Genomic DNA, 14,757 nt, shown 5'->3' on the forward strand with positions numbered 1-14,757 from the left:
GTGACAGGTCCGGCACCTAAAAAATTAGTACTGCAGCACTGGTTTCAGCTACGGGGAGAAGTTGGATAGACTTGGATTGATTTCTCTGGAACATTGGTAGTTGAGGGCAGACTTAATGGAAGTATCCAGAATTATGAGAGGAACAGATACTGTAGACAGTCAGATCTTTTTTCCCCAGGGAGGAAATGTCCAACACTAGAGGGCGTAGTTGCAAGTTGAGAAGGGGAATGTTTTATGGGGATTTGTAGGGTAAGTTGTTTGCACAGAGAGTGATGAGGGGCTGGAACACCTGGGGTGGGAATGGTGGCAGATACAATAGCGGTGTTGAAGAGGCTTTTAGATGGGCACAGGGAAGTGCAGGGAATAGAGGAAAATGGATCAGGTGCAGGCAGGTGAGATCAGTTATAGCTGGGCATCATGTTCGGCACAGACATTGTGGGCCGAAGGGTCCATTCCTGTGCTGTACTGTTCTATGTTGCATGTTCCAAGAGGGTGAATTAGAGGCATTCTGACCTACAGCCCTGCACTCCAAAGACATACAGGTATGTAGGTTAATTGACTGAGTAATATGTAAAAATAGTCCCTAGTGTGTGTAGGATAGTGTTAATGTGCGGGGAACGCTGGGCAGCGCGGACTCGGTGGGCCGAAGGGCCTGTTTCCACCCTGTATCTCTAAATCTAAAAAAAAATCTAACAGTGTTGGAGCATTGAAGTATCTCAATGTTGCTCAGTAGCACTCCTGACTATTAAAAAGTGTTAATGCAGCTTTTAGAGAACATGTTTTCAGCAGATGCTGTTATTTATCCAGAAATTTCCTAGATTTTCCTTTTAAAGAGCGATTTTAAATCCTGAGCACCAGCTAATATTCTCAAATCTATAGCCTCGATGACACATGCAGCGCTCCTACTTGCTAATAAACATAGAAGATAGAATGATAGAAAAGTACGGTGCAGGAACAGGCCATTTGGCCCTCAATATCTGTGCCAAACATTGATGCCAAGCTTATCCTGCACATGATCCATATCCCTCCAGACCCTGCATATCTATATTTTGTCTGAAAGCCTCCTAAACACCACTATCGAATCTGCCTCCACCACCACCCCTGGCACCCACCACTTCCCCCATCTATCTTTAAACTTTGCCCCGTTCACCTTAAATCTACGCCCTCTAGTCTTCGGCATTTCCACCCTGGGAGAAAGGTTCTACCATATCTAGGCCTCTCATCATTTTATGCACTTCTATCAAGTCTCCACTCTGCCTCCGACGCTGCAGAGAAAATAATCCAAGTTTGTCCAACCTCTCCTTACAGCTAATACCCTCTGATTCAGGCAGCATTCTGATAAACCTCTTCTGCGTCTCAATGCTTCTTTTTTGGATCTTCTAAAAATTCTTAATAACCAATCAGTTTTCAAAATGAATTATGCTAATCTTACCTACGGAATCAGTTGTTCTAAAATGACTGAAAACCATGGGGTTTTTCTCATTATATCTGTACACTATCAGTTGAATGCGTTGACCATCTTCCTTCAGAGCCTCTTGAGTATTCTCCGTGCTGTATAGCTGGAATGATAATTATACAGGAACAGGAAGAAAGCAAACCCTAATTATTCCTTTTCCTTTGCCAAGGTCACCTACCAATGAGATACAGAACAGGCATATAAACACCAAATTGAGACCTCATGTGCCAGGCATAGGCCACACAGAAAAGAACTTGCGGTTATCAAATGTTACATCGTGTTCCCAAGATGTCTCAAAGCACTGAGAGTCACAGAGTCATATCACACTGAAACAGGCCTTTGAGCCCAACTCATCCATGCCAACAGCAGTGCATCAGGTAGAGCTGCCGCCTCACAGTGTCAGAGACCCGGGTTTGATCCTAATATCGGATGCTGCCTGTGTGGAGTTAGCACATGATCCCTGTGACTGTTGGTTTCCTCTGGGTGCTCCGGTTTCATACCACACTGCAAAGACATGCGGGTTTGTAGTTTAATTGGCTTCTGGGGGGTCGGGAGTAGATAAGAAAGTGGGCTAACATAGAGCTAGTGTGAACGGGTTGGCGTGGACTAAGTGGGCCAAAGGGCCAGTTTCCATGCTGTACCACTAAGCTAAACTGAACTAAACTCTTATACCCATCTACGTTCATCCCATTTGCCTATGTTTGGCCCATTTCTCTGCAAACCTTTCCTATACATGTATCTATCCAAATGTCCTTTAACTGTAGTTATTGTACCTGCCTCAGCCATGTTTTCCGGCAGTTCGTTCGATATACCCCCACCCTCTGTGTGAAGAAGTTGCCCGTGAGATCAAATCTTAAACCTATGGCTGCATAATCAACAACGAGTCGCACCTCGGCCACTCCCTCTTCTCCCCTCTCCCATCGGGCAAACGGTATAGAAGTGAGAAACACACACCTCCAGATTCAGGGACAGTGTCTTCCCAGCTGTTATCAGGCAACTAGCAAAGAGTCCTACCAGCAAAGTGAGAGCAGTCCTAAACTACAGTCTACTTCATTGGAGACGTCACTGGTTTTTTCTTCCACTAAATGTTATTCACGATATTCCCTTTATCATATATCTTTACACAGTGGATGGCTCGATTGTAATCATGTGTTGTCTTTCCGCTGACTAGTTAGCATGCATCAAAAGCTTTTCACTGTACCTCAGTAAATGTAATAAACTAATGATGGATGATTGTCTGGTTTTTGATTTCCCTTCTCTGCAAAAAAGACTGCATGCATTCACATTACCTGTTCCTTCTCTTGATGTTATACACCCTAGTTCCCTGTTCCCAGGAAGACTGAGCCTGCCCAACCTCTCCCTGTAACTCAGACCACACCTGTCTCCACCATGTCAATGTTCCTCTCTACATTGGGACTGGTGTTCTAGGTGTAGGTGAAAGTGCCTTGAAATGTCTTCAAAACACATTGATGACAGACAGATCTGCTGCACATTTTAGCTTTACCCCCTGATGTAACCTGCCTCATTTGTTTTATTACCTTCATTAACCGACAAACCTGCACATCTTTGGAATGTGGGAGGTAACCGGAGCACCGGGAGAAAACCCATGCGATCGATCACAAGGAAAACGTGAAAACTCCACACAGACAGCATCCGAGGTCAGGATCAAACCCGGGCCTCTGGCACTGTAAAGCAGCAAGGTTATCTCTGCACCACTGTGCCACCCTGTAATAACTCACCAAAATACATTATCTAACATGTTGCTGCTTTTCTCAAACTTCAATTGCTGCTCTTCACGACAGTTATTTTATCTCTTATATTACATTTGCCACTATTTAAGGCTTCCTTACACACTGGTTTTTTTTTGATTGAAAGCTACAGCATGGAAACAGACCCTCTGGCTCACCAAGTCCATGCCGACCATCGAACACCCATCCATACTACTTCTATACTACCCCACTTTCCCATCCACCCTCCACACTGGGGGCAATTTACAGAGTCCAATTAATCTTCAAACACCCATGCCTTTGGGATGTGGGAGGAAACAGGAGCACCCGGAGGAAACCAACATGGTCACAGTGAGAACATGCAAACTCCACACAGACAGCACACGAGAACAGGATCTCAATTAGTCTTTAATGCTTCTGAGGAATCCATACCTGAAGCATTTTAGTTTAGTTTAGTTTATTGTCACGTGTACCAAGGTCGCATGCATTTATATTTCTGCTTATTAATCTTGACAAATCTGCCATTTATTTCTAATGTTTGTTGTTTTTATTTCACTGAATTTTGCTGGCTCGGGTTATGTGAAGATGTGGGGAATGTATTCGTAGAACAGAGCAGATTAAAAGAAGATTTCATTGAAAGTCACAATCAGCTTTCATGTCGTAAATAAGGGGGGAAAAAACTGCTTTTGCTGATGGGAGAGATTCTGACAGATGACAGCGATTTAAGCTAAAAGGCTTAAGCCAGGCACCATGCAAGGATGAGTTGCTACGAGTTGGAATGAGCTAGCTGGAAGCATGGTGCAAGCTTATATCTCTCCAACCCTTTCCTATACATGTACCCTATGCAAATGTCTTTTAAATGTCATTGTTGTACCTATAGAGCGAGCTGATGTGATTTGGAATGAGCTAGTTGAAACCATGGTACAAGCTGAGACAATGAATACTTCCAAAAGGGGGCTCGATAAATAATTGAAAAGAAAGTAATTCAGGGAGCAAAGGGGAAGATCAGGTGAGTGCTACTAATCTGATAGCTTTTTCAAAGTCACGGCACAGGCATGCAAAATGTAAATTGGTCCTCTGCGTTGTATCATTGAAAGATTCTACGATTTCATACACGTGTTCTGAGAAATATAGAAACATAGAAAATAGGCGCAACAGTAGCTCAATCGGCCCTTCGAGCCAGCACCGCCATTCAATATGATCATGGCTGATCATCCAAAATCAGTACCCCATTCCTACTCTCTCCCCATATCCCTTGATTTTGTTAGCCCTAAGAACTATATCTAACTCTCTCTTGAATACATCAATATTAATTCTCTCTTGAAAAACAATATTAACTCTAAGTAATATTTTTTGGCTTTGTTGTAAATCCTAGAAGTCAGTTTAAGAAACAACATTTAATAATACACACTGACCAACATTTCTTCTTCTGTTCATAGACAATAGACAATGGACAATAGGTGCAGGAGTAGGCCATTCGACCCTTCCAGCCAGCACCGCCATTCAATGTGATCATGGCTGATCATTCACAATCAGTACCCCGTTCCTGCCTTCTCCCCGTACCCCCTGACTCCGCTATCGTTGAGAGCTCTATCTAGCTCTCTCTTGAAAGCATCCAGAGAATTGGCCTCCACTGCCTTCTGAGGCAGAGAATTCCACAGATTTGCAACTCTCTGACTGAAAAAGTTTTTCCTCATCTCCGTTCTAAACTAAACGTTAATCACATTATTCCCTTTATCTTGTATCTGTATAATGTGGATAGCTGGATTGTAATCATGTGTTGTCTTTCCACTGACTGGTCAGCATGCAACAAAAGCTTTTCACTGTACCTCGATACACGTGACAATATACTAAACTCAAACTCAAAATGAAAAGAAGTGGAAAGGTGAGAAACCGTTTCAGGTCAACAAATTAAAAACTTGTAACAATCACTCTTTTTGTGCATTACCCTTCAGCCTTCTGATCGCAAGTTAAAACAACTTTTTCTCTTATTTCTTCCTGACAACTTATCACTTGCCCCATCTTTCTCACTTCCCAATTAAATATTCCGACCCCAAACATTGTCTGTCCTTTTCATTCCACAGATATTGCCTGGCCCACTGAGTTAAAGTCATACAGCATGGAATAACTTGGACCAATTCATCCATGCTGACCAAGCTAAGCTCATTCCATTTGCCTGTGTTGGCCCATATCCCTCTAAATGTTTCCTATCCAATCTATCTGCTCAAGTGTTTTAAATACTGTTATAGTGCCTGCCTCAACTACCTCCTCTGGCAGTTTGTTCCATATACCCTCCACCCTCTGTATGATAAAGTTGTCCCTTAGGTTCACATTAAATCTTTCCTCTCTCACCTTAAACCAATGCCCTCTAGTTCTTGATTTCCCCAAGCTAGTCCCATTTGCAGACGTTTGGCCCATATCCCTCTAACCTTCCTCTCCACATACCTCACCGAGTGTCTTTTAAGTGCTGTTACAGTAACTACCTCAACAACCTCCACTGGCACCTCGATCCATATACCCACAGCCCTCTGAGTGAAAGAATTGTCGCTCAGGTTCCTTAAAAATCTTTCACCTCTCACCTTAAACCTATGTTCTCTGGACCTTGAATCCCCTACCTGGGTGAAAAACTGTGCATTCACCTAATGATTTTATACATATATATATATAATCGCACAGCGGCACAGTGGTAGAACTGTTGCCTTACAGTGCCAGTGACCTGGGTTCAATCCTGACTACGGGTGATGTCTGTGTATTTTCTCCCTGTGACCACGTGGGATTTCTCCTGATGCTCACACATCTTAAAGACGTCCAGGTTTGTAGATTAATTGGCTTCTCCAAATTATCCGCAGTGTGAAGGATATAACCTGTGGAGGGGTGGTTGTTGGTCGACACGGTCTCGGTGGGCTGAAGGGCCTGTTTCCAAGCTGTATCTCTAAAATAAAATAAACTAAACACTCCTCAGCCTCCTACGCTCCAAGGGATAACGTTTGTGTTTGAATAAACAGTTATTCCAGCAGATAGGCACAATATGCTGGAGTAACTCAGAGGGTCAGGCAGTATCTCTGGGGAAAAGGAATAGGTGACATTTTGGGTTGGAACACTTCCTCACACCGGCTGAAGAAGGGTCTCGACCCGAAACGTCACCTATTCCTTTTCTCCAGAGATGCTGCCTGAACCACTGAGTTACTCCAGCATTTTGTGTTTTATCTTCGGTGTAAACCAGCATCTGCAGTTCCTTCCTACACAGTTATTCCAGCCATTTGCGTTTGCTTGAGATTCCAGCATCTGCGGTCTCTTGCGACTCCTCACATTTTGCTTTGACTGTAACTGTCTACTGTATTATTTTACATGAGTATTGTTTATGGTGTGTTGCCAAGACCTTACTCTTGGAATTTAGCCAGCAACTGTGCCAAGTGAAACCATCAAAAGCTTGAAAGTTATCATTGAGAAAGATTTTAATAACAAAAGAGACAATGGGAATTGTTTTCTGCAGAGATCAGATGACAAAAGCCTAATAATAACAAGCACAAGAGAGGAAAAAAGCATAAAGAGAATGCCAACCTACTTTGGGAACAGGAGACTTTTTCATTTTGCTGTACATATTTAACAGCTTGCCCCATGGCGAGAAGGACATTCTAATACTGTTCTCCTTCGGCTGATCTATTAATCCAAAAACAAAGGTTTATTTGCATTTTCAAATTTTTCTTACGAAGCAGTTGGTTAAACGCTGACCTCCATGAAAACTTCAACCTGCAGAAGAATAAGCTGAACTTGGCTGGTCAGGCAAGGCGAAATGTCCATTAAATACCCTCAGTGCCTCTAATGCACATAATGACACATACACACATGGAGGCTTCCACGTGCACACTCACACAGACATGCACACAGGGGCACACACACACAAAGACACAGAGATACACAGACACACACGTACGCACACAAACACACACAGAGACACACACGCACATGCCCATAGACAGACACGCACACGCACACGCACGCACACACACGCACATGCCCATAGACAGACACGCACACGCACACGCACGCACACACACGCACATTCACAGAGACAGACACATTCACAGAGACATACACACACAAAGACACACACACACATACACAGAGACACACAGATTCAGAGACACATACACACGCACAGACACATACAGACACGCAGAGAGACACACACACACACAAAGGCATACACACACAGACACAGAGACACACACACACATACAGAGAGACACATAGACTCAGAGACACACACACGCACAGACACTGAGACATACACAACACACAGATAAAGGGACACACAGATATACACACAGGTATACAGGCATACAGTTACACACACACGGACAGACACACAGACACAGACAGACACACAGGCATACAGAAATACAGACACAGACACACAGACAGACACAGATATACACAGACACATACACAGACACACAGACTTAGAGACACACAGACGCACAGACACGCAGGCATACAGATACATTTTCACAGAAAAACATATGATCACAAAATAACACACCGACACACACAGATACACGCAGATACACGCAGACACATATAGACACACACAGACACATACAGACACACAGACACACACACAGACATATGCAGACACAGACAGACTCACAAACACACCGAGACACATACACACAGGAAGAGACACAAGCAGATATAGATACACAGAGATTACACACAGCCACACACAGGCACAGATACACACAGAGGTAGATAGACACATGCACACACAAGCACACAGACATATACGCACATAGATGCACACACATCCACACACAATATTCTTATGTATCCACTTCCAGACTGTTGATGCACTCCCATTTTAATTGCAAATTACCAAAATCTGCAGAATCTTATTTTTATACATATATATCTGTTTCTCTTGCAAAATAACATCTGCTACCATAAATGTCTGTGAAATATATTGCAGCTTACATGTGTCCAGTCTGTAAAGCATTATTCTTTAAAAATATTATAATTTTAAATCATCAAAGCACAAAGTTTTTAAGAGACTATATTGTTTTTTAACTCCCGTTTGCACCAACTTCACTACATTCGGGAGGAAGCAACACAATTTAAACTACAGTCTGTCTTGGTCTTCACTCTGCCACAGTCTCAGTCCAGTTCAGTTTAGAGATGCAGCATAGATGCTGGCCCTTCGGCCCACCAAGTCCTTCCTGACCATCGGTCACCTGTTCACACTAGTTCTCTGTTATCCCACTTTCTCATTCTACACACAGAGGCCAATTAACCTACAAACCCGCTCGTCTCTGGCATGTGGGAGGAAATCAGAGCACCCGTAGGAAACCCTCTCCATGGGGAGAACGTGCAAACTCCACACTGACAGCCACCAAGGTCGCGCGGTCACAGGGAGAATGTGTAAACTCTGCACAGGCAGTACCCTAGATCAGGTTTTAACCCGGGTCTCTGGAGCTGTGATGCAGCAGCTCTATCACTGAAATGCATCAACCTGAGATGTTAGCACACCAGGACATCTGAAATCTGTCAGGACATCGGAAATTTTAAGAAACCTGGCTCCCCTTGCCTGTTATTGACCAAGCCCTCACCCACATCTCCTCCACCTCCCACACGTCTGCTCTCTGCTCATCCCCTATGACAGAACAAGGATATGTGGAGGAGGCCACATGCAAATTGGAAGATCCTCACATTTCGCTTGAGCTCCTTACTACCCAGCGGTATGAACGTTGATATATCCAACTTCAATTAACTCCTGCATTTCTTTCCGACCCCCCCTCTCTCCATCACCCCTCCCCCACCCTAGTCGTCCTACTCGGCTCACTGTTCGCAACCTTGTATCCCTGTCATTAGCACATCTCCCCCCAGCCAACAATGGACCCTTCCTGAGGCCATCTGTTGCTAGCCCTGATTTGCTCTGGCCTTCTCTATCTTTCAGTCTGAAGAAGGGTTCCGATCCGAAACATCACCTATTCCTTTTCTCCAGAGATGCTGCCCGACCCGCTGTGTTACTCCAGCGTTTTGTGTCTATCTTCGGTGTAAACCAGCATCTGCAATTCCTTCTTTCACATTTTGTCTATGTTATCCTGTATCTGTGGATGGCTTGATTATAATCATGTATCATCTTTCCACTGGCTGGATAGCACGTAACGAAAGCTTTTCACTGTACCTCGGTACACATGAGAATAAAAAACTAAGAGTGCAGAATAGTTCTCGGTACAGAACAGGGATAGAGCTATCTGTCAATCAACCCCTCCTCACCCGTACCCACCCTCGTTTACGAGTTCTTGCCCCATCCCTTTCATATTGGCTACTTCCCCTCTATCACTTCAGTCCAGATGAAGGGTCTCGACCTGAAATGCTGTCTGTCCATTTCCCTCCACAGATGCTGCCTGACCTGCCGAGTTAATCCAGCTGATCTCCTCTTTCATAAGTAAAAGAAGCAGGGTTAGGCCATTTGGCCCATCAAGTCTACTCCGCTATTCAATCATGCCTGATCTACATTTCCCTCTCAACCCCATTCTCCTGCCTTCTCCCCATAACCCTTGACACTCGCACTAATCAAGAATCTATCAATTCCCGCCTACAAAATATCCAATGACGGCCTCCACAGCCTTCTGTGATAATGAATTCCACAGATTCACCACCCTCTGACTAAAGAAATTCCTCCTCATCTTTCTAAAGGTACATCCTTTTATTCTGAGGCTATGGCCGCTGGTCCTAGCATTTCCCATCAGTGGAAACATCCACTCCACATCCACTCTATCCAAGCCTTTCACTATTCACTTTTTAACTGCAATTTCCAACATCTGCAACCTCTTGTACCTGAAATATTAAGTAGCAACAAGGAATTGAAGATGCTGGTTTACAATTTTTTTAAAAGATGCAAAGTGCTGGAATAACTCAGTGTGTCAAGCAGCATCTCTTGAGAAGATGGGTAGATGATGTTTCAGGTTGGGACCCTTCTTCAGACTGATTGATTTTCAGAACTGAAACGTCACCTATCTATGGTCTCCTGAGATGCTGCCTGACCCGCTGAGTTACTCCAGCACTTTGTGTGTTTTCTTTTACCTGAAAATATTAATTCTGTTTCTCTTTCTGACTGAATATTTCCAACATTTTATTTTCTTATTTGGCAAAAAGATTGTGGTCAAATATGGTAAAACAAATAAACTTCAAGGTCACTATTTAACAATTAGTAAACACATTTTATGGAACCAATTATGGATGTATTTCAAAATATTTTAATGGCCTTTTTATGGACCAGTAACAATATGAACCATCACACAGAGTGAAGTATGCACTGCAAATGTTTGCATACCTTTTAGAAGGGATTCACTCTCATCCTTGGCACTGTTATAATCTAGAAAAGATTCGTTTGAATTTATAGATGTAGTTTGTTCTTCAATTGGCAAGACTGGGCTGCCATGGATGTTCAACCTGATCAATAGAAAAGAGGTTGTTTCAAGATTGGATTACACCGAAAAAACAAACAGCAAAACTAAGCCTGATGGATCATGTAATGCCTCCGCAAGGAATTTTAGCTCCTTGGAAGAAAATGTATGGCATTGACAATTTATACTGGGAAAAAAGCACACAAAGTACTGGAGTAGCTCAGCAGGTCAGGCAGCATCTTTGGAGAACCATGGGACAGGTGACTTTTCGGGTCATGACCCTCCTTCAGTCTCATTCTGGAGGATGTGTAGGAAGGAACTACAGATGCTGGTTCACACCGAAGATAGACACAAAATGCTGGAGTAACTCAGCGGGTAAGGCAGCATCTCTGGAGAAAAGGTGCAGGTGACGTTTTTAGTTGAAACTCTGCTTCACACTGAGAGTCAGGGTTGAGGGTAACTAGAGGTATGTAAAGGTTCAGAACAAATCAGAGCCAACACCAGTGACCAAGGAAAGGTGGAACCCACAATGGTCCATTGTTGGCTGTGGAAGAGGTGGTAATAAAGGGGCATATGGTTGCGAACAGTGGAACTGGCAGGACGACCAGGCTGGGGGAGGGGCGGAGAGAGAGAGAGAACGCACGGGTTAATTGAAATTAGAGAAATTAACATTCATGCCACTGAGCTTAACCTGCCCAACCGGCAGAAACCCACACGGTCACAGGGAGAACGTGCAAACTTCACACAGGCAGCACATGAGGTCAGGAACGAAGCTGGGTCTCTGGTACTGTGAGGCAGAGGCTCTACTGCCTGTGACACTGTGCCACCCTCAGTCGGCTACAACTAATGTTTATCTAAAAATGTCTAGTTTTCTGACCCTGACTATCTTTAAAATTATTCCCACAGTTGACTCCACAGAGGATTTGTGCCAGCTGCATAATGAATCACAGAAAGCAATCAGGGTGCAAAAGCCTTAAATGGCCTTTTAATGCACCATTAAAACAAAGGTGATCTCTCTGCAAAAATAGTACGCCATTCATACCATTGGCCACTGTGGCTTCAAAACCTTTTTTTTAATCATCAGAGCATGTCAGTGTTCAAATGACCCTAATGCATTCATCAGAAACCAACAAAGATATTTGCAACATTTGCAAAACAGTAGGTAGCAATAACCACTTCCCGAGCATTTCCCTGTTAACTCCATCCCCTTTACTTGGAAGAAGTATCACTCATCCCTGATATTGTGAATTGGATGCCTCATATATCATCATCATATATATACAGCGCGGAAACAGGCCTTTTCGGCCCACCAAGTCCGTGCCGCCCAGCGATCCCCGCACATTAACACTATCCTACACACACTAGGGACAATTTTTTTTTACATTTACCCAGTCAAATTAACCTACATACCCGTACGCCTCACTTAATATTCAAATCCCTTGACCACATGCAGTGGCTGAGTTCAGCTCAATTGCCATCTATAAATTCACTGACAACACCCAATGTAGTTTGGTGGAGATAAGTTAGCGCACAAGAGCTGTCACCAATTGGAGAACAATCCCGACCTCCCATCTAGCTGTAATTGGACTTTACTGGGCTTTATCTTGCACTGAACATTATACTCTTTAACCTGCATCTATACACTGTGTCATATATAGTCTTTCTGCCGACTGGATAACTCACAAAAAAACTCAGCAGGTCAAGCAGCATCTCTGGAGAGGTGACGTTTTTCAGTTGGGACCCTTGCACATTGGAGAAGTTCTATCCTGTGTGTATTGACCAGCATCTGCAGTTTTTTGCTTCTACATTTATAATTACCGTAGCAACATTAGGAACAAAATGAAAATTCTTTACTCACAGATGACCATCACACAAACTAACCTCCCTTCTACTGACTCCACCTAACCTTTGCTCTGCTTTGGCAAGGCCACTGGCACAATCAAGAATGAGTCTCACCCTGGTCACTGTCTCTTCTCCCCTCTCCCATCAGGCAAGAGGTATAAAAGTGTGAAAATACACACCTCCAGATCCAGGGACAGTTTCTTCCCAGCTGAACCATCTTCTCACCAACAAGAGAGCAGTCCTGACATGCCATCTGCCTCGTTGGAGACCCTCGGACTATCTTTAATCGGACTCTACTGGATTTTATCTTGCACTAAATGTTATCCCCTTTATCCTATATTTGTATAATGCGGACGGCTTGATTGTAATCATGTATTGTCTTTTAGCCGACTGGATAGCACGCAATAAAAAAGCTTTTCACTGTACCTCGGTAAACGTGACAGTAAACTGTACTAAACTATGAATGCTAATGGAATATCGCAAAAAAGACATGTTATTTCTATCTCCTGTTCACTGGTAAAACATATAAAAATACAAAGTAATATTATATCATCTCATTACCTTGAAAGATCTCCAAGTTATTTAACAGTAGAGCACAGTGACTTATTGTATAAGGGATGGTTACGCTGGTGACGTATTGTAGAGTTAATCTGAAACACCAGCTCAAATTCCCAGTGTACTGCTTATATCCATAATGTACTGCTTCAAACTTTAGACTTTACTTTAGAGGTACAGCATGGAAACAGGCCCTTTGACCCGCTGAGTCCACGCCGACCAGCGATCACCCTGCACACAAGTACTATCCTACACACAAGGGACATTTTACAATTTTTACCGAAGCCAATTAACCTCCAAACCTGTATATCTTTGGAGAGTGGGAGGAAACCGAAGCACCTGGAGCAAAGCCACGTGGCCACAGGGAGAACGTACAACTTCTGTACAGACAGCACCCGTAGTCAGGATCGAATCCGGGTCTCTGCTGCTGTAAGGCAGCAACTCTACCTCTGAGCCATCGTGCAGCCCCAAACATGAAGGTGCTGCCAATTGACCCGAAACCTTATGGACAGATATTTCCGGCATTTTTGCGAAACATACACCTCAGGCACATTGCTTTCAGAAATACTTGAACGAAGAAGTATGAAGAAGGGTCCCGACCTGAAAAGTCACCGATCCATGTTCTCCAGAGACGCTACCTGACCCACTGAGTTACTCCAGAACTTTGTGTGTTTTCTTTACCTGTGCCCTTTAAAAAAAAAAGGAAAACCAAGACCCTGGACAGTATTTACGATCAGAAGTATTCGAGAAGGGAGGAGGTGGTTTTGGGTAGTATCATTAGAATATGATAAGGTGGAAAGATGGAATAGAAAGAAAGGGCAAAGGAGAGAGAGGGGCAAAGGATCAGGATGGAGTGGCGTGCGATGGTGAGAATGGGGGAGAGCACACCAATGCCTCTACATCCTCAGATGATCAACAAAATATGGCATGTCTCTAATTTCTACAGATGCACCAGAGAAAACACCCTATCTGGATGCATCACAGCTTGGTATGGCAAATGTTCTGCCCAAGACTGCAAGAAATTGCAGAGAATTGTTGATGTAGTCCAGTCCATCACATAGACCAGACACCCCACCATTGACTCAATCCATACTTCACACAACCGAGCGAAAGCAGCCAACATGGCCAAGTGCCACTCGCATGCTGCTCATTTCCCTCTTCTCCCCTCTCCCATTGGGCAGAAAATACAAAAGCTTGAAAGCAATTACAGTAAACCCTCACAATAACAGAATAAAAATGGATTTTGGTTACAGTGGACCGAGACTCCCATTGTATCATCCCCCCCATTTCTGCCAGTTACCCAACGAGCTGGCGCCACGTGGCGGGAGCTTCCGGAGTGGTGATAGCGAGCAGCATGAAGGCGGCGTGAGTACCGGGCCCGTCCCTGGCGCACGGCGTGTGGGGCCAGGGGCTCTGCGGCTCCCCAGCGTATGAATTATTTAACCCCCCCTCCCACCTCCACGTTTCTTCTCCCCCGGCCTTGGGTTAAACTTCATCCCCCCCTCGCCTGGTTATAGCGGACAATCGGCAATAACGGACACCACTTCCCGCTCCATGGTCCGTTAATGCGAGGGTTTACTGGTTTACCACCAGATTCAGGAACAGCTCACTGTTACAAGAGTCTTGAATAGGCATTTCATGTGCGAGAGATGAACCCCTATCTTCCAATCTACCTCGTTGTAGCACTTGCACTTTTTTACCTGCACTTTCGCTGCAGCCGTAACATTACATTCTGAATTATGCCTATTTTCTGTGCTGCACTTGCTGA

General features: G+C 44.0%; 1 long non-coding RNA gene across 1 annotated transcript; it reads right to left on the reverse strand.

Annotated features, from left to right (window-relative positions):
* Window positions 1–1,482: 1,482 nt before the first annotated feature.
* LOC144605194 (uncharacterized) lies at window positions 1,483–10,631 on the reverse strand. Its single transcript, XR_013548832.1, has 3 exons — window positions 10,520–10,631; window positions 6,749–6,843; window positions 1,483–1,559 (listed from the first exon to the last, which is right to left on the reverse strand). It is a non-coding gene; the product is annotated as an uncharacterized LOC144605194 (long non-coding RNA).
* Between the last annotated feature and the right edge of the window lie 4,126 nt (window positions 10,632–14,757).

The sequence above is a fragment of the Rhinoraja longicauda genome, chromosome 24 (assembly GCF_053455715.1).
Source record: "Rhinoraja longicauda isolate Sanriku21f chromosome 24, sRhiLon1.1, whole genome shotgun sequence".
NCBI classification, from domain to species: Eukaryota; Metazoa; Chordata; class Chondrichthyes; order Rajiformes; family Arhynchobatidae; genus Rhinoraja; species Rhinoraja longicauda.